Below are 21,921 nucleotides of genomic sequence, written 5' to 3'. Positions count from 1 at the left end.
GGACATTTCTTGCCACATTGCTCATTGCCTTTTTTTGTTTCTGAATGACATAAACAAGTTTGCTCAGGGCTCAAAGGTTAAAATACTTGGGAAAGGTGTCTGAATGCAGTACCGGACTGGACTAATGTTTTGACTGAGTAAAACGTGCTGACTGTTACTTTAAACACAAACTTGAAAATCTGCACACTTCTCCTTTAAGATTGTGCTCCACTAAATCTCAGTTAAAAACTGGTTTTGGAACGAGAGGCTTCACTTTAATCTGAGCGATTTCATCCCTTTGCTTGTGACTCACTGATTTGGGATTGCAGATGTCTTGTGTGCGTGTTTAAGCCCTTCGGCCATATGCTCCGTCCGCCTGGACCGCCACACAAAGGCTGTTTAATCAGTCTTCTCAGTGACGGCGCACATTCTGTCATTAACAGCATCACGCTTTGAGGCTGCTCAAAGTCTCTGGCTGCAGAGAGGCCTGAGACGGCCACATCTACTGCTGCTTTTATTAAGCTGGGTTCATGCCTGTGTGTGAGCCGGCTGGATTCTGACGCTGTCACCAGCTCAGTTTTCTCTCTCAGTTTAAAGAATATATTTAGAAGACTGAGGTTCAGAGAGATGGCCCCTTTCTTTTCTGCTGCAGACAAACTGAACTGAACATTTTTAAACTACTGTCGCAACTTAACCTGCAGCCTGCAAACACGCTCAAGAGGAAAAAGGGCTGATGTGATGCTACACGTTATTTTGCACTATTACGTTTTCAGGGTAAACCGTGGTATGACAATTAAAGATTATCTCTTTGTGTACATCTGCTTATCTAAAAAAAGGCAACCGGGTGGAAAATCCAATCTGTAAGGTAAGGTAAGGTAAGGTAAGGTAAGGTAAGGTAAGGTAAGGTAAGGTAAGGTAAGGTAAGGTAAGGCATGGTAAGGTAAGGTAAGATAAGGTAAGGTAAGGTAAGGTAAGGTAAGGTAAGGTAAGGGATGGTAAGGTAAGGTAAGATAAGGTAAGGTAAGGTAAGATAAGGTAAGATAAGGTAGGATAAGGTAAGGTAAGGCATGGTAAGGTAAGGTAAGATAAGGTAAGGTAAGGCACGGTAAGGTAAGGTAAGATAAGGTAAGATAAGGTAAGATAAGGTAAGATAAGGTAGGATAAGGTAAGGTAAGGTAAGATAAGGTAAGATAAGGTAAGGTAAGGCATGGTAAGATAAGGTAAGGTAAGGTAAGATAAGGTAAGGTAAGGCACAGTAAGGTAAGGTCAGGTAAGGCGTGGACTCAAAGCGGCTGCATCACACGATACACATGTAGACATCATATGTAGGAACACTTGGATCCACGGGTCTAAATTCATTTTTTCCATTAATAATAAACGTAAAAGAAACTAATGTGCATTTTTCTCTCATGACTCAGAATAAATCAAAAATAGCTGCCAAAATAAACACTGCATTGCAACCCCACTTACCAAACAGTTACTGCTTTTTAAAGTTAATTTGTGACAGTCAGGATATCTGAGTCCACCTCCAGAACTGGCACAGAAAACGAACAGAAAAAAACAAAACATTTCACTCTGGCACACACACGGGCAGCGAGACGGCGTCAAGCTGACAGGTGCAAACAGCCAAAAGCTAAAAACTAGAGATCGTGTTGTGTCTCGAGTCTCCGTCTGGATCCCAGCCGAGAGTCCAAACAGATCAGAGCGAACGTGCACAGGAGTTTGTATATAAACTTCATTTTAATTGAATTAATTTGGGTTCTGCCCTCAAAGTAAACATAGTTCAATAGAAAAGAACATTAGCATAAATTAACTGTAGAAGAAGACTCTGTGTTTTGTGACCTCTCCGTGTTGTTATTAGACGGCTGACCCTGAGCTCATTTGAATTGTAATTATAAACAGCTTTGAGTCGGCGCTCTGACTTTCACCTCCACTTGCACTGATCCTCCCTCATTATCCAAATTCACTGAATGTTTGGTACCTGAGATCTGCACGCATCCATCCACAGCCCCAGAGTCCTGCTCGGGCCGGGCGCGGCGCTCTGAGGCTGCTGACAGCGGAGAAACATTACGCTCTTTTAAAGGCATTTCTGAGCCATTACAGGGAGATGATTTATTTAAAGTGGGCTGCGGATTTGTTTTTGCGCTGCATGTTCTTGTTTCTGTGTGAATATGGCGAGTGTAAACAGTGGTGGTGGTTGTGTGGAGCGAGGCCTGCAGATTGTTTGTGCTGACAGTGAAAGAGCTGTTATCACACACCGAGGGCTGTTTCTCTCCCCGCAGCTTGCCGTCTGTGTTCGAGCACGGACACGCCATCGCATTTGTGTGTGTTCTTGTAACAAACTGGCTGCCGTCCAGCAGCTCAGAGTGTCTAATAGCGTGCGGACATCTCATAAAACATTGCATGCTGTGGGAGGTTTGTACATTTCTCTTTCTGCTAAGCTGGTGAGTTGAAGTTGCATCACTTTAGCTTTCCCACGTGAGGATAATTAGCGTTTGACAAACATGAAAGTCAGCAGAAAGCCTCTTTCAAGTCCAATATGAGTATGTTTGAAAGGACAGTCGATGCGGTTCTCTGTAGTGACGAAGCTCATCAGATCACCGTTGCATACCAAGAAAATAGCAATCAGTAACGAAATTATATTTTCAGTAAATAAGTTGTTTTTTTTCTCTTTGTGTTTTCTGGCTGGGTTTCCATTACAGATTTGCACAAAACTTCAGCAATATTTTCAAAATTTCGATAAAGCACAATTGTGAGATATCTGTGTTTCCATTGAGTGATATTAGGCGACTTTCCTCTGGCGATAACATTCCAGTAACCATGGCGATGGATGTCTGAAACATTGGCAGGTTTATTTCTATTGCAGCTGCTCAGTAAAGCCGATCTAATACCGCTGTAATTTCTTTGTCTCGTATCAGACTTAAGCAGATCTCGGTCTCTTTCTCTGTCCTCACATACTGAGCCCTGTTTTGTAGGATGTCATGTGACTTTGGGGTCTCCAAATAATGATTCAAACTTTCAAGGGGCAGCCCCAATAAACACTATGACGAAATCTACAGTTTATTTTTGACATTCAAAGTGAGAGCAGAGGAAAATGCTGCGTGCTGTGGGAGGTTTGCACATTTCTCTTTCTGCTAAGCTGGCGAGTTGGAAGTTGCATCACTCGGGTTTTCCCACGTGAGGATAATCAGCGTTTGACAAACATGAAAGTCAGCAGAAAGCTGCTTTCAAGTCCAAATATTAGTGTGTATGAGAGCCGAGTCGATGCGGTTCTCTGTAGTGATGAAGCTCATCAGATCACTGTTGAATACCAACAAAATGGTGATCAATAACTAAATTATTCTTCTCACTGCGGGAGAGGCCAAAACCCTCGGAAGGCGTTCACCATTAGAGAGATGTCTTTCTCTTTGTGTTTTTTTCGGAGGTGAGGAGGGAGCAGCTCCACGCAGACGCCTGTCAGGAGGCGGCGAACGCATCACATCTGCTGATCGATATCCGCTTCAGGCTCACAGGTTCGCTGAATATTAAACGACCGTGGGAACGTTATCCCGTCACGTTCCAGGTGAGCAGAGCTAAATCCAGCAATTATCCCCTCCTCCCGCCAACGCAGGGTTTTAATGAAAACACAGCCGGGCTCATTAACAATCCACATCCATTCAAACATCTGGATTTAAAGGGTCAACTCCAGGCATGTCCAAAGTCTGGCCCCGGGCCCAACTGTGGCCCTCAGACTGATTTTAAAAAGCCCTTGGCTTGTTGAAAATATACATGTGGCCAGATCATAACGCAAGATCACTTTGCAGTTTTTCTATTAATTCCATAACATGCAGGACTTCGAACTACAGACTGAATGTGTTTTTATGAACATATAAACATAACAGCAATATGCATGTTTGTGTATATTAGTAAATTCAGTGGGACATAAGTATTTACTTGTATTTATATCTGAACGTATATGAATATGTGTTTATATTTGTACGTCTGTGTGTGTGAAGTGTAAATACTGTATATATGTTAGAGACTAAGTTCACAAAGTAATTAAATGATTAGCTGGGAAGGAGTAAGAAGTAGAGGTTGACAGATAATCATCCAGGTCGATTACTGGGGCTAATATTTGGCATTTTGCCGATTGTCTATATCACCATGTCATTTTAATGATCTCAGATATTTATTCATTCAATTTATTATTTTAATTTTCACTTGTTTTTATTAAAAAAAAGTTGCTGTATATAATGTTGAAAGTTTCAGTTTTGATTAAACATTTGCTAAGGGCATTTAAACAAAGTTTTATGTTGGAGTTTGTTATTTTCCAAAATCTAAATATTGATGAAAAGATTTTCAACTTTATTGTAAATTCACATCAGTTCCAAATATTGGTTATCAATCTCATTAACTTCTAATAACTGTTATCGGTCCTGAAAAACCAATATCGACCGCTAATAAGATATAACAAGTTTATACCTCTTCCTACTCCTTTTTGGTCAAGTAAGATACAATTTTTTGTAGCTTTTTAAATCTATTCATTGAGATTTTTGTTTAGGTTATCCTCCATGTTTATTATTGCCATTTTGTTTAACGTGTTTGAAATATATATTTATCTATCCATCTGTTTATAGCAGACTTTGTGCTCGGTAGCTGGTAGACTTGAAAAAAAAAAACTTTTTTGCATTTGTCGCTGTCAATTAAAACATGTAAATAACAAACAAATCATCAGTGTGCTGTGACCTGATGCTGAACTTGAGCTCGGCCTGTAAACTTTTTTGTTCCTGCATTCAGACAAATCTGTATCAGTCCTGTGAGTGTCAAAAGGTCAAGAGATCCGACGGCTCGCTCTGTTTGTCACTTCCTGTGAGCTGATGTTGTTTCCTGTTATATCCCGACATGATCTGAGCTCAGACGGGTGCATTTTTAAAATAAACTGGGGAACACGTCCCGTCCCTGGGACACAGCCTAATGAGCAGTGCCAGTCCTGTCACACAAACTGTGATCTAACCACCAGGCATGTAGCAGACAAAAACACCCGAGGGGATTTGAGTCGCTGTAGCAAAGCCTCCTGGGTAAACATGGTTAAGACAGCAGCTCTGTAAATAGAAACATGTACACTCCATCAGTGACGCCGTGTGTCTCTACAGTAGGTCCCACCAGCCTACCATTAGTCTGAGCTCCGTCTCTCTGTCACAATCCGTCAGCATCCCCTCGCCTCTCCGAGCGCACAGCCTCTGACTGTCAGCGGCGCCGCGGCTGCACACATCAGTGATACTAATGGGGACCGAAGGCTGGTGGAGGGTGGTATCATGTGTGTCACCGTTCACCAGGGTGTGTGTGAGTGTGTGAGCGTAACCAAAGTCAGGATTACACCAGCGCAGCATCATGTGTGGTTGCTCCGCGGCACAGAGATCAATTCATGCCACTGCAGCAACTGGCATGACAACCAGTCTCCTCCCCGTCGCCATCTGCCTCCTCTGGGCCAATTTGTCACAGCACATCCAAGTGTGGCCGTGCCCTCATTTAACATAGAGCAGGATAAGAGTCAAAGAGAGACGACTCAGGGAGGAACGACAACCCAAGGAGGAACGACGGCTCAGACAGGAACGACGACTCAAGAAGAGACGACTCGAGAGGGAAATATGACTCATGGAGGAAAGATGACTCATGGAGAGAGGACTACTTAGGAGGGGACCACTCAGGGAGGAACAACTCCTCAAGTAAGAATGAAGCTTCAAGGAGGAACAACGGCTCAGCGAGGAGCGACGACTCAAGGAGTCCAAAACGGACGAGTCAGGGAGGAACGACGACTTGAGGAGGAATGACTGTAGGGGGAGGGACAATTCAGGGAGGAACAACAACTGAGGGAAGGATGATGACTCACGGAGGAAGGACTCAGGGACAAACGATGACTCAAGGAGGGAAGACGACTAAAGAAAACAGGACTCATGAATGGACGACTCAAGAAGGAACTACAACTCAAGGAGGGACAATGACTTAAGGAGGGAGGACTCATAGGGGGACAACTGAAGGACAAACAACTCAGGGAGGGAAGACGCTCAAGAAGAGAGGACTCATGAAGGAACGACTCAAGGAGGAAGTACGACTCAGCGAGGAAAGACAAAGGAGGGACGACTCAGGGACGAATGAAGATTCAGGGAGGGACAATGACTTACGGAGGGAGGACTCATGGAGGAACGACGACTCTGGGAGGAACGATGACTCTGGGAGGAACGACGACTCTGGGAGGAACGACGACTCTGGGAGGAACGACGACTCAAGGATGAACATCGACTCAAGGGGGGCCATTACAAGGAGGAATGACATTAGGAAGGGATGATGAAACAAGGAGGCAGGACAACACAAGAAAGGACGATTCAGGGTGACAAGACTCAGGGAGGAACTGGAGGAAGAGAGGGGAAGGAGGAGAAAATAAGGACAGTGACACAGACTGCAGCCGAACAGGGAGAGAGGTCACCTGGAGTTTATCAGTGGGCAAACACAAGATTTATACGCAGGCGTCCCGGTGACTCAGCCGGCTCAGAGACAAAACAGATATCTAAAGCTGCACCTTTTGTCTCTTTTCACCGCTCTCTGACAATCCCTCCCCTCTGAGAGTTTCTTCTATAAGGCAGAAATACCGAAAGTATTCATCTAAGCTAGAATTATGGCCTGCTGGTTGTATGTCTTTGTGCATCAATCATGTTCCAGTTTCAGTTTGCATCCATGTCAGTGAAAACACGGAAACTTCGCACAGAAGATCTCTACAGTCAGCACAGTTTACAGATTAGTGTCACCAATTTAATATCTGATCTTCTGTTCCTGAGATATGATGTGGAGTAATGGACACAAAACATAATGATGTCACAGTGAACTTGACTTTTGACCACCAAAATCTAATCAGTTCATTGTTGTCCATGTGGACGTTTGTGCCAAATTTAAAGAAATTCCTTCAAGGCGTTGTTTGGACGACTGGCGCAGAAAAATACAAAAGGATAATAGTGAGACGCTGCATTCTCAGTGTGGCAATGATTTAGAGATTTTTTCCCCAAGCTGAATAGAGGTTGTGAGGTGTGCAACAGATATGTTAATTTAAAAAAAATATGGCCCTGATAGAAATTACAGAAAATGTACTTGTAGTTGGCATTCAATTAGGGCTAAAACTCTACAGACTCCATCACTGACAATCACCCATTCAAATTCTTTGCATTGAAGCTTAATTTAATCAAGCTAAATACTACATACAGCGCACTGCGTTTAACACAGATGATTTTTACAGCGAAAAATCGAGCTCTCACTGATGTGATGATGTGAATTTAAAAAATGGAGGGTTAGGGATGGATAGAGAAAACAGCGAAGAGTGAAGAGCAGAGAAAGTATCCAAAGTTTGAGATAATTTGAAGCTGAAACACAACTTAAAGTCTTCACTTTGAGTCTATGGTAAAACTGAACCAACTCACCACAGAAAAACAGAGAAAAAAAGAAAGATGTCAATACTTCCAAAGATCCTCAAATCCATGCAGTGGACCTGACAGAAGGTAACATTAAACTTTTAATGCGAATCAATGTGAGTGCTTGTTTAAATGAAGAGTTGTAAAGAAAATGCATTAACTACTGCTAATTATGTCGATTTTCAACAAGCTCTTTGTCGTTGCACTGAGGGCAGTAACATCAAAAGCACGCACATCCAGATGACAAAAAACTAGGTGCTGTGCGATATTACAAGAGAGGAAAAAACAGCTACATGTGGACTTTGTTTTTTCTTCTCTAGTAAGAAAAAAAATGGAAATTTGCAACACTCTGCCTCTCTGTGGGCTGCCAGCGCCTGCAGCTCCTCGCTCAGAGGCCTCGAAACTCAAGGTCTCCTGGTGGCGAATGAGCGGGGAGCTCGGGACAGCACAAAGAGAAGCAAAACCTCAAAATGTCCATTCTGCAGTGACACAGAGCTGGTTGAAAATCTGCAGTCTCCTTTTAAACAATGTAAATAACTATGATGTCTGGTTAGGCTTTCGGAAATTATCCTCACTATTTTGTTTCTGTTTTTTTTCTTGAGTAAAACTTGCTATGAGCTAACTGCACGACTGAAGCGCAGAAAACAAAACACTGCAGTCAATTCTTTTCACTTGACAAGCCTCCATTGGGTCACATCTTATTAAAAAAACATAAGGTGTCTTATCACTATTATGCAGATGACACGCAGCTGTATATTCCCATTATTCCTAATGACCACAATCGCCTCATTCTCCTCCATAATTGCATAAATGAAATCAGAGACTGGATGCATCCAAACCACCTGCAGCTCAAAAACAACAAGATGGAGGTTTTACTAATCGCTTCACACCGCACAACTGAAGTGCTAAAACACCAGCTGTGTCACACACTCCCCTCACAGTCAGGGTTCATACACATTTTTACCAAAAAACTTCCATGACTTTGAGGCAAATTTTTAATCCCATTTTCTCTGAAACGACCATTGATACTCCTTATTGGTTCGCTGTCATTATCATAAAATAGTTTTTTTTAAAATATGTATTTTATAAAAAAAAAAAGGATTCAGATTTGGATTACAATTAAATATTTTAACATAAATAAGGGACAATATGTTATTTATGGGAGGGGACAGCATGGAAAACATGCCTTCCAAATCCCTAGGCATGTTGTCTATAAAAAAAAAATTTGGCCTTGGTTTTTGGTTTTCCTATGTCTTAAAAAAAAAACAAGTGGTTTTTTAAAGAAAAAAAAGATTTTTTTTTGCAGAATCATATGAGTGTAATAAACTGTATTACACTGTATCGTATTGTGTCATATTATATTTTACCATATCATATCTTATCATATTGTAACGTATTATACGGTACCGTATTATATTACACTGTATTGTTTTACATTAAACCTTTTGTTTTATATTATACCGTACTGCATCATTCTACACTGTAAATTATACAATTTCTTTAATCATATTATATCATATTGTATCATATTGCACCATATAATATCGTATTATATTACACTGTGTCGTATTATATTATACTGTTTTATATCAAATTATATCGTATATTTTACTGTTTTGTTACCATAACATATCATATTGTATTATAACGTAATATGTCTTATGTATCATATCATATTATATTGTACCGTATTGTATTATATTTTACAGTATCGTTTTATAAGTATCGTATCATATTATGTGTTATTGGATTGTGTTATATTATGCTGTATCGTATCGTATAGCATCGTACCATATCATACCGTATCGTACCATATCGTACCGTATCGTACCATATCGTACCGTATCGTATATCCTGCAGGTTAAAGAGTTTAATCCAGCACATGGACGCATAAAGACAGAGAACAGGTTAACCAAGAGCTTCCTCATGTTTTGGTTTGGCACACAAAGATCTGTTTTGTTTGTTCATGTCAAGCATGTGGGCTGTGAACAAATGTTCATACATCCCAAATATGCAGCAAACTATGCTTCAGTGATGGTGGGAGGGACACAGCGCCTGCATTGTTAAGTGAGTGGGTGACAAGATATGAAAGCAATGCCACTCAGTCTCTTTCTGCCTCCATCTCTCCCTCTCCCTCAGTTTTGGCACGATAATACCTCTATTCAACTCAGCGGTCTGATCATGTTTCACGCCTGTGCGCCCGCTTTCACTGCCGTTCTGTCCCATTTCACCCCCTTTGATACGTCTTTGTGTCATCGATAATGACAGGCAGAAAGAGGCTGTCCATGCCGGGGCCCTCATGCCACCGCCGTGCCAGCGCTCAGTTCAACACCTCTTTCCTATAGGCTCGCCCCTCTTACCGGGCCGTCATGTATTGTTTCCCGCTGTCAGCAGAGAGCAACTCCAAAGTGGTGACTGACGCACAATCCTCGACAATGGCCCCGTGTCGCACGTACACACGGCCAGCCAAAAGAGGGATCACAGCACAATGAGGCGCTTTGAAAGGGACGTGAATATAGAGATAGTCCAGCGTGAACATTCACTCTGACAAATAACAGCTCACAGGGACAAAGCTCGCCGCGGAAAAACAATGCGTTTGTGTTATATAAAGTGTGTGTGTACCTGCGTGTGTGTGTGTGAGGCAGAGCTCCGATTGAAAGCTTTCAAGAGTCTTTCTGTCACTTTGGAAAAAACACTTGAAAATCACGGCCTGCTGCGGCTCATACAATCAGGTGTGTGTGTAACAAGGGAAGGTTATTAAGAGACGGACACACGGACAGACAGCTCCCTGTCCATCACTGTGGACACTCTCAGACTCACAGTACGCGCACCTGAATTTATAGCACACGCACACGTCATTACTTCCTACATTCATCTCACAGACTTTTTTAATTTATTAGATACTGTATTGACTTCAACGGAAACACGTTTCACCAGTGTCATGACAAAAAATAGTTCCTGTAAGGAGGGGCGTTCCTAGGATTTGAGAGACAGTGGGGGTTACGCTCAGACCTCTGTAGGAAAAAAAACAAAAACAAATCACCAAAATGTTTGAGAGAAAAAATGCCCAATTGGTATAGAAGGCATGTTTTATATAGTAAAAATTGGAGATTTTTTTTAAAAATTAATTTAAAACTTTGGTTATTTTCTTAAAACTTTATGGAATTTTTCTATTTAAATTGTTTTGTGATTTTTTTTTAAACTATTGATTTTTTTGTTTCCTCAAAAATTTCTTGGTCTTGATCTTTTTTTGAAGTTTCTGGTGATTTTTAATGTAAACATGTGTACCAAACCCACATGTCCGCCAAAATGACACCTGCCAAAATGACAGCATTTATTATAGCAATAAACTATAAAAACAGAAATTACTGTTGGATTGAATAACAACAAATCATACTAACTCATTGTTTGGAGATAGTTTCTCAGTATAATGACATACAGGAACTTGTTTTTCTCATCACACTGGCAGCATTGAGCTTGTACGCATCCTGATTGAAGATCCAGAACTCCCAAACTTTAATCAGGTCAAAAAGCAAACAAACAACCCCAGAAAAAAGGTGAAAGCTCAAACTGGAGATGTTCACGGTGTGTACAAGATAAAAGAAACTGAACTTACAGACAGGTTTTCCAAGGATCCACCAATCTTAAGTTCCTCGTACTTCTCTTCGGAAGTCACCTCAGCAGGGGGGCGGGGTTTTGGAGGCGGGGTGGTTGATGGGGCGTCAGGGGTTAAAACCCCCCTCTGGGTTCTCCCTCAGAGATCGTCCAGTCTTCAAATTTCCTGTGAGAACAAACAGATCAGAATCAGCTGCAGGCGGGAGGAGGGTTGACCCTCGGAGCCCCCGTGGCGAGGAGCTCCATCTCCTCTGAGTGTAACTCTGCTGTCATAACATCACAGCGAACACCAGCAGAGAGGACGCACACACACACAGATGTTACTGCACCAAACAGGAGGCCACTGGAGGAGGACTCCTTCTTAACACTTCAAAAAAAATATAAAAAAAAAGAAAAGAAAAGAAAAAAAGATTTAGAAAATATGTCAAAAAGCAAACAAACAAACATTTAATGTGGGTAATAATAACATTTTAAAAAATGAATTGAAAAAAGGGCTTAAAAATATTTAACCTTATTAAATTATTCTAAATATGTAATTATGCTTTTTCTTTCCCCATAGATATTTCTTCTAGCTTTTTAAAAAATAACTTCCTAAATCAACTAATTTCTTGCAATTTTTTAAACATTAATTACCAAGTTGCTTATTGTCTTTGTTCCTAAGTTTTTGAAAAAAAACACACAAATTTTCCCAGGTTTCAAAGGCTTCAAAGGGTTATTATTAGAATACATCCTGTAATACTTTAATAACAATATGACTTTATATCCACATTATTTATATGATATGTAATGTTTGACGTGGTGTTTTTATCATTAATAACATTTAATGTGGGTTTGTTGAAATGTGTACCAACACGATATTTAGTGTGAGTCCGTATACACCGAGAACAGATCTATTCAGAGGTCAGAGTTCATTGTTGTTCAGCTCCAAACCTTCGCTTGCCCACTCTCTCTGTTTCAGACCAAATGCACAATTTGTTTTCCTAACTGACAGCATGAAGAAGAGACTGTGCGGAGCAGCAGGACTCATGGACCTGCTGCAGAGAACAACACGCTCCAAACACACAGCGCTTCAGCAGCAGCCTGGTGGACAGCAGAGCTGCACAATTCATCACAACACCATTTAAATCCCAGTAAACATCCAGATCACAGGAGCTGTCATTTTTTTCATGAAGGTAAAATGTGTCGCAACATTCTTGTAAAATGAAGCACTGCTGTGTTACAGTAGGCGGGTTTCCATTGCAGATTTGCGCAAAACTTAAGCGATATTTTCGAAATGTCATTTCAAGAAGCATGGCGATGGATGTTCAAAACCTTAGCAGCTTCCTTTCCTCCTCAGCTTGTCTCTGCTCTCTAGAGACTCCTTCACGCAGCTCAGTCAGAGTTTACACAGCGCCGCTCCGCCGTTCCCTCACCTCGCCAACTGTGCCGTCATCCTTTAACCAGCCTCACCACAGAGAAACCACAACCAAACACAAAGGAGAGGAACTTCCTGTAAATGCATTCCTGCAACTACAACATACACGCACGCACACATGCACGCACACGCGTGCACACACACACACACACACACAGGTTGTCCCTGATGACTGGTGGTGACTAATGGCGAGTGGTGGTTTATGGATTTTCTGTAACTAAGCTCACCTCCTACACAGATATTTTCATACCTCCCTCCTTGTGTGTGTGTGTGTGTGTGTGTGTGTGTTTATGTGTGTGTGTGTGTGTGCGCGCAGAGTGATTCCTCACAGCCTCAGCAGACGTGGATAAAGCCCGTCCAGCTCACTGACTCACTGACTCGCTCTGCAGCAGATGAGCTGCATTGCTCTGCTGATCCCTCCTGAACGAGGCTGCAGCTGCTGAGCTTCATAAAAACCACTGACGGCCCGTAAACACTTAACGAGCCTCCTGCACGTAACGCGGAGTGCCGTGACCGCCTTGGCACGCTCGCTGTCGGTGACCTCACCTGTGCGGCATAAAGAGGGCGGGGCTAAATGTGTGGCTGGTAACTGGAAAGGTTACAACAGCTGATCTTCAGTCATGGGAAGTAAAGAGTGATGTCATTTCAAACAAGTGGTAAACGATGTCAGATACTAAAGTAAAAGTATGAATAATATACTGTAAAAATGCTTTGTTACAAGTAAAAGTATTTCATTAGAAATCTTACCTAAGCAAAAGTAAGTATTATGAGAAAAATGCACTTAAATGTATTAAAAGCAAAAGTACCCTATGCAGAAAACCCTTGGAAAAGCATCCACACCCAAAAAACTAAAAACAAACAAAAAAAAAGCCCCAAAACTCAAAACCATTTTAAAAAAAAGTAAAAATAAATCACCCAAAAAATTAAAATTCTTTTATAAAAAATCTCCCCATAATAAAAAAGAAAAAAATGGCCCAAATACTTATTTTTTAAAAAAAGATAAAAAAAACATGAAAAAACACACCCTCAAAATAATAATAAAAAAACAGAAAAGACTTAAATGTTGATCAAAATGGGCAATAGCATTTTTTTTCTCTGTGAATAAACTGATAAAGTGAATTGTTGCAGCTGCACTGATATAAACTGTTCAGTAATTTAACTTGTTACAAATCATATTTCATAAACTCTTCTTGTGTTTTTTATGCAAAAATCTTAATTTGTAAAATAACTAAAGCTGTCAGACAAATGTAGTGAAGTAAACGTATTAAGTAGCACAAAAAGAAAATACTCAAAGTGAAAGTACCTCAAAGTTATACTCAAGTACAGTACTTGGGGTAAATGTACTTAGTTACATTTAAGCACTACCTCATACACGACCTCTGACCGCTGACTTCCTGCGTCACACATCAGTCAAACTGAAAAAAATCTCCAGCACCAATAAAACCAATATCACACCCTGAAGAACAGAGTTAAACGCCACAGACGGCGAGGAGTCGAAACAAACGGGGAGTGTCTCCGTCTCAGGAGACGAGGTCGGACAGATGAGAGTTAAAAACACGCAGGACTGTCGCTCTGTGGACGGTAACAACAAACCACGAGGCAAACAGCTTCTGTTGTTTTGTGCTGTTTTTGTTTTTTCTGCTCAGAGGAGCTTCTGATATCGATTCGAGTAAATGAGATCAGCTGGTGGGATTGTGACTTCAGCTGCTGGGGCTATTAGCCCGGCTGCTCATATAACGCGTGGGGAGATGAAGGATAATGTTGCCCTGATTGTTTCATTGCGATCATTGTGCCCCGGTGTTTGTGGCGTGCTATAATTTCTAATCTCATTTTGTAGAAATGTTCCCGCAGAGAGCCCCCTGATCCCGCAGTAATAGTTTGGAGGTGAGCCCCATTAACCAAACGAGCTTTTCGGAGCACAACATTCCCACTGACGCCACCCGCACCATCGCTCATCTCCTCCCAGTGCTCCCACATTGTGATGGACAACATTTCAAAACGTTCCATGACTTTCCAAAAACCCAATTTTTGTCCTCTCTCCTTCAGTATCCCACCTGATTAGTTCAAAGACCGTCAGAAATTTCAAGAATCCAACAATAATTTCTGTTTTTTAAGTGTCTATTATAAATGGTGATATTTTGAAAAAACATGAATTTCAAAAATGAATAAATAAATAATCACCCCAAATTCTATAAAAATCAACAAAAAAAATTTAAGGAAAAAAAATCGCCAAAAATTTTCAAAAAGAAAACCTGTTTTTTAAAAACTAAAAAGAAGGGGAAAAAAATCGTCAGAAAAATAAATGCAAAATACAGCCATGTAAAGTTATGCTCTAGCTATACTGTAATTTGATTTATTACATCCAACACATTTCCATGATTTTTCCAAAACTTTTAATGATTTCTACAAATTCCATGACTTTTTTCAGGCCTGGAAAATATGACTGTGAAATTCTATGACTTTTGTGCAGATCTGTGCGGTTTTCTATGACCGCGGGAACCTTCCAAAACTCGCCTCCCTGCAGACCGCACACACCAACAAGACAACATCGAGCTGCCTCAGCAAATCTGCCAAAACCCTTCACTCACCAAATTTACCCATAAGCCCCTGCACAGACTCTCCCCACCTCCACTGCCACTCCTCTGGATCTCTCCCTGCGGGCCCTGAGCTGCACACTGGATGGTGATCAATGGCCCCTGGTCGCCGGCGTCAGGGGGGCCGGGGGCTCCAGGAATGGAGGTATTAATAATTCAAGGTCCAGGCCTGTCATATCCTCCATTAGCACGGAGGAGGCGGGGGGCCCAACGGCTGATTGATTACTAATTAGATTAATTGCCGTCTCTTAGGAAGGAGGAGAATGTAACAGACTGAGGGGAGAGGAGCCGGCCGGCTGAAAAACATCCATCGAGGCTTTTTCAAAAAAAGATCCTCTCATCTCCTCTCCTCCCAGAAGAGGAAACAATCGCCACATCGAGTCGCCGCAATAAACAAGAATTCAATCAAAGTCCGACCCGCTGCGCATTACTTTAAAAACGTCCAATAAATTGCTCAATTCTCTGCAGGCGTTCCTACGAAAAGCTGCACTGGCCGCACCGTTATTGGCTACTCTCAGCTGAGACAATCCCCCTCCCCCTCCGCACGTCGTGTCTCGTTAACGCTCCCTATCAGGGAAACATGACACGATAAGGCCCGCGCTCTCCAGGTTCCTGTAATGTGCGTAATGACGGCGCCGCTGAAGGCTGCAGGTTTGGAGGGCGTGCACACATCCACTTAATCTGCTCGCTGTCCGCTGGAGATAAAGCTAATAAAACACACATCAAAGCTGCGGCCAACACAGGCGAGCCTGAGGGAAGCAAATATATTCATCCGCATGTCTCCCGCCGTATGATATGTCACGTGTTTCCTGTTAAAGACGCTGAAATGAGTGAGTCAGTATTCCACACTGATACTTGCATTTGATTAAAAATCAATTAGTGTCCACTTAGCGTCACAGTGTGACCTCCTCGTGTGATGCTTTTAGTCTGAGGACGTATTAATTAAAAGGTGCATTTTGTAACATCGGGGCACAATTTTAGGTGAAAACATTCAAAAAATGAACTGATTGAGTGTGAAGAAGTAAAACCTTTGACATTATGTCCAAGAGGCCGATGTATTGTGCTGCAGAGATGTCCACTGCTGAGCAGCCAGAGACGGGCCGTCCCTTCTGTGATAATACGTCCTGACCTGAGAGGCGGCAGCGAGTCACTGCAGCCTCTTTTGTAGGAGAAGATGAGGAGCACAGAGTCTGGATACAGCCGAGAGGTTACACTCTCAAGGCAGATTTCCATCATAGATTTTTGCGCAAAAATTAAGCAATATTTTTAAAATGTCGATAAAACACAATCGCGAGATGACTGTTATCACTGACTGATGTTGTGCTACTTCTCCTCTAATAACATCCCAGTAACCATGGCGATGGACGTTCAAAACATTAGCAGCTTTATTTCTATAGCAACCACCGCACTAGCCATCATTATTTCCAATCCAAGGCCACGTAGGCGTGTTATGGAGCCATGATGGAAAGGCGAGCCCCTTTCTGGGATTCTGGGAGCTGATAGTCCACGATTTCACAATTGTGGATTCAAAACTTCCTGATGATCTGCTCAACTTTTGAAGAGTTATGTGATGCAATAACAGCTTTTTGACCTAGAAAAGACTAAAAAGTGTTTCCATTGCAGTTTGGCCAAATATGGCTTTATTTAATCGCCTGAAATACCACCTCATGGCAGCGCAAAAACTGTTTTGCGATAATTGTTTTTGAAACTGACATGTTTCCATTAGGTGTATTTTATATTCACAATTTTGATTTGCACGATTTAAGGGTTAATGGAAATCTGCCTTCAGTGTTTAGTTGGTTAGTGTGTAAGAAACACAGCAATGGCAGAAGCTCCAGGAAAATGACCGTCACAAGCAGCTCCCGGACGAAAGAAAATATATAAAGATGCAAAAGTAGAGTTAATATTGGTGTATTGGTGTTGCTCTCGGAGAGTAAAAAAGATTTGGTTTGTTGCTGAACTCGAAACGTTTCTCTTAGATAAATGACATCTAACTCTGCTATTAACCCAAACAGCTTTAGTGTAACACAAACTGTGGGCTTACAGCTCGCCATAAACATTTCAAACGGCGTGATGCGACTGTTTTCTTGCCAAACGGAGCTCAGTAAGCTGTAAAGTAAACTACACAAACGCCACGCGTGAAGATCAGAAGACAGCGGCAGGATTTTGTTTTTCTTGCTCTGCTGTCAGCGATGGCCTTTATTCATGACTGATGAGTGCGGACACAGCAGCAGCAGACTGAAATAACGTCGACCAGTTCACCTCCCTGTAACCACTCTGCATCGCTGTTACGAGATGAGGCTCGGACCTTTGAAGAACTGATCAGGACAGAAGCGTCCGTCTGTGGGAAGCTGTTATCTTTTAATTCTAATTACCAGTTTGAGCGTCTCACGGTCACAAAGTTTTTCTGGAACATTGATCTCCGTCCTGAAAATTACAGGAAAACTTTATAAAATCTGGCATTAAGACTTACAAATCCGGTTCACGGCTAAAATTATTTCTGTCAAAATCACATTTTCAGCGAGTGGCGAGGCGTGCGCACGTGTGTGAGCGTGTGAGTATGAGACTAATTGGCACGCCGGTGCGGCCGCACTCATTGCGTCCGCCCACACTCGGCAGAAATAGCCTCACACTTGTGAGGGGAGAAAGCTTCCAAACAGGGAGCTGCGGGATTCGTCTCAGCCTGCCTCTGCACCGGCAGACCGCGGCACGTCGCATCCCGCTCTGCTGGCGCTCGCCAACCTCAGGGGGAAACACTCCCAGCATGCACTGGTATGTTTAATGCATTAAGTGTGGCGTTGGAAACAAATGATCCATTTCTTGTAAATGACAAGAAAACAAGGACGCAGTCTGTCTCACAGCTCCGATGTCCTGATGGGAGGTGGACATCGAATAAATCCATTAACTAAAAAATATGAATAAAAATATTCATCTGTGACCTATTTTCCATGACGGAGACGAGCTTTAAAGGGCTAAAAATATTTTAGTTATTTTATTTAACCTTTATCTCATCAGACAAAACCTCTTGAGATTAACTCTTTAAAACCTGATTTGACATCAGTTTTCTTATGCTGCCTTTCACAAGCTATTTAACCCTTTGAAACCTGGGCAAATTTGTTTGATTTCTTTCAAAAAAAAGGGAGAAAAATGCAATAACAAACTTCGCAAGAAACGTTGCACAAAATGCAGGAAATTAATAAAAGGTAATGAAGAAAAATGACATGAAATTTAGTTTTAAAAAAAGGGGGGACAACTATTACAAAATGATTTAAAAACAACAGAAATGCTCAGAAAACAATATTTATAATGATTATAATCATATGTTTAAAATTATGTTGATTAATTATGATATTTTTTAATTCCTGCATTCTTTTTGGGCTAATTTTCTTGTTTGTTTTTCTTTTTTTCCCGCCTTTTTTTTAAAAGGTAATTTTCTTATAACTAATTTCTTGCTATTTTCTGGGCCATGTGCTGTTAGGTTGTCTCCTTCCCACGTTTTTGGAAGAAATCAAACCAATTTGCTCAGGTTTCAAAGACTAATATGTTATACTGAAAGCTGTCTGTCTGTGTGTCTCAGCTCTGTCTGTCTCAGTCCTGTACCTGCGTCCTCTCCTGTCTCCCTCCCTAAGCCCTGAGCCGCCTCCTCCCTCCTCTCCGCTGCAGTGACGCCAAGCTGTGCTAATTGAAAGCGACCCTGACTCGTCCTTTTTCCGAGGCGCTCTGGCCGATGCCCCGTTGTCTCCCCTCTGCCGGCGGCTGACAACTGGCCTTTGGGCTGCGGCGCTCTGCGGCGTGAACTCTGGCCTCGCCGTGTCGGCCCCTCGCCTCCCCCCGCTCTCTGCAAACACGCGGCGAGTTCACAGGAAACTGCACACCGGCAGCTTTTCTGTCTGCCGTGTGACTCTGAACTTAACTGTTCTAAAATGAACGGAGGCGGTCCTCGAGGGGTTAAAGCAGAAATACTCAAATTGCTTTGCTTTGGGGGCCACTTGTGCAAAATAACAGGGGGCCAGGGGCCAGTCACAGCAGGCCCTGACATGTCTCTAGGATTTTAGGACGTTTCTCTGATTTATGGACATTTCTAGGACTTAAGGACATTTATCCAATTTAAAGACATTTTTCTGATTTAAGGACCTTTCCAGGACTCAAGGACATTTATCTGATCGGATTTTATGACATCTCTAAGACTTTAGGATATTTCTAGGAATTTAGCACGTTTGTAGGATTTTACGACATTTCTCAGATTTTAAGATTTTTCTTGGATTTTAGGACGTTTCTCAGTCTTCAGGACGTTTCTAGGATTTTTGTACATTTCTGGGACTTTAGAGCATTTCTAGACTTTAGGTTGTTTCTTGGATTTTAGGACATTTCTACGATTTTAGAACATTATGAGATCAGCTAGGACCTCTGTCGGGAGGTGTTGGGGATCCTCTACTGGCACATTTTTGACAAACAAGCTATATTTTGATGCTGTTTATCACTTTATTTCTGAGATGATTATCACTGGGTTCAGGAAACGTGCTTTCTGGTTAAGTTGCTTCATGCAGGTCTTACTGATGCAAATTTGTAATTTAGTGCAGCTGCAAACAGTTCTTGGGCCGAACGTGAAAAACCGAAGGACAAAAGCAGCGAAGCTAACAGACGAGCCGCAGCTGCAGCAGACAACATGATTACATTCTCCACAGACTTAATTCCTTTATCACAAAGCAGCGATATTCCTCTGAAAGTAAACGCTTGTACCTGCAGTGTTTCAGTGAGGTGGGCTGCTCTTATCGCCCTCTCTGAATGGGACTGAGGCCCCGTAATGTAATAGGCTCGCCGCGCGCTCATAAATCACCTGAAGAGGCTGGATGCCACATGCACTGACACTCCCAATCTGCCAACCTGTGTCTTTATTAAAGAGCACATTATACTGAGAGAGGAGGATTCTTCACAGCGGCTCTGCTGCAAACACCGACACAACACAAATATGTCCCTGCATCCTCACCCACTGTATGTGTGTGTGTGTGTGTGTGTGAGAGATTGAGACGTCGTCACACAGACGGCCATTGTTTTTACATCTTGTCAGCCTCCGTCTTCACAATTACAGCAATTGTCTCCCTCCCACTGAGTGACGCATCAATCTGGACGTATGAATGTCTCTGCAGATTTGATTTGCCTTAGTGAGGCTCTCAGATCTTATTGGCCACACAGAGTACGCAGCACGGCGCGTGTGTGTGTTTGTCTTCTGTCCGTCCTTCCACTAACTTTGACAGATAAATTGGAAAATGTCACAAGTAAACATCATGTGAGCTGACAGAGACTCGGCGGCTTCAGTCTGGTTCCTATACGTCGACAGAGAGGAAAATATCAATCTGTTCGGATCAAGACAAGACGAGCGCTCCATCACTTTCACCTCTGCTACATTTTATGGGACCTTAAAATGACACAGCAGATTTTCAACCACTTCTGTATCATAACAATAGTGGGAGTTGGTGTTGGGCGATAAATCGAATATACTCTATGCATCGCTGCTTGTTCCAAATGCAATGTCAAAAAATGACTTTACTGCAAACATTGAGTATAAATTTTCTCGTTTTGAGACGATGAATACCCGAAACTACTGCAGAGTCATGTGACCCAGGAGTGAAGGCCAACTGTAACCTCTCCATTCACTCTTTGAAGCCTGTAGCAACATTCGGTTTCTTGTGCTGCGTTCAGACTCTTTCTACAGGTTTTTAAAGCTTATTTAAACCTTTCTGTCAAAAACATGGAGAAAACGTCAATGAGCGACTCTGTAATAAATGTTCCACTAACTGCAAGAAATTAGTAGGTTTTGGAAATTATTTTTGAAAAAGCAAGGGAAAAATGTCTAGGGACAAAACAGCCAGATGTTAGTGGGTGTTAGTTGTTTTTTGTAAAATGGTAAAGGAGCTACAGACAGCTCAGCTGTATTTAAAAAAAAAATCTACCCAGCAGTGAAATACTTATTTTTGTGCGCTTGGAGATCTCTGCCCGGATTGACAGCCTGAAAATATCAAAAAAATTGTAACATAGGTTTTCTCTGTGCTCTACAAACTGCAGAGAGGCCTTTGAGCAACGCACCGAGGGACACTGAGGGACACAAAGGGACACAAAGGGACACCGAGACACACTGAGGGACACATGGTCTGGAGCTGCTGTCCTGCCCTCAGTAAAGACAGGACTCCCGCACATTATTACCCATGAATTTTCAAAACTTTGCCAAACCTTTTTAACAGCATTTTATAACATACTTGTCAATTTATTTCACATTTGTCTCATTAAACACATTTTTCTTAATAGACACGCCTAACAATCGCTTTGCAACCTCGCCTGTAGCTGAGCGTTCATGATATTTTAATAAATTATGGTTGATCACCGTCATGTCCCTACAGTCTCCCCCATCCATGTGGACCAATGACCCCAAAGACATTAAGACATCGGCGACTAATGACGTCTTCTCTGCCATGTAGCGCATCACTTAATTTTAAATAATAATACTACAAATGTATTTCATGTTTCCGATTTTAAATGTAAATATTTTAAACAATAGAAAATTCAATGTATATTCAAGAGTTTTCCAAACCATTTTCCAGGCCAGGACAACAGATTTTAGAATTTTATAACTTTTCCAGAAATTTCATGAGTATGGGAGCCCCGTAAAGTCTGAAGCCCGACGTGTGTGTCTGCAGACTCACAGCGAACGCTGAGGTTTATTTTAAAAAGTCTGCAGATTTCAGACAGTATTTGTAAAAACAGCATGAATAAAAACAGTGTGTGTTTCTGTCCTCTGAAGCCTTCACACTTTACTGAATTCATGTCTCGGCTGCTGTTCTCTCTCTGATATTGTTGCTGTTTTGTGGCTCTGCAACTTAAAGAACTT

At 41.9% G+C, this 21,921-nt stretch overlaps 1 protein-coding gene across 1 annotated transcript in view; it reads right to left on the bottom strand.

Annotated features, from left to right (window-relative positions):
• sema6e (sema domain, transmembrane domain (TM), and cytoplasmic domain, (semaphorin) 6E) overlaps positions 1-21,921 on the bottom strand; it is a 208,577-nt gene that overhangs the window by 112,141 nt on the left and 74,515 nt on the right. The window contains 1 exon segment of the mRNA XM_042489201.1: positions 11,032-11,196. The gene's annotated coding sequence lies outside the window, so the exon portion shown is untranslated.

This window comes from Plectropomus leopardus, chromosome 7 (assembly GCF_008729295.1).
Source record: "Plectropomus leopardus isolate mb chromosome 7, YSFRI_Pleo_2.0, whole genome shotgun sequence".
Lineage (NCBI taxonomy): Eukaryota > Metazoa > Chordata > Actinopteri > Perciformes > Serranidae > Plectropomus > Plectropomus leopardus.
The sequence above is the reverse complement of the archived record's forward strand: the minus strand, read 5'-3'. Positions and strand labels throughout refer to the sequence as shown.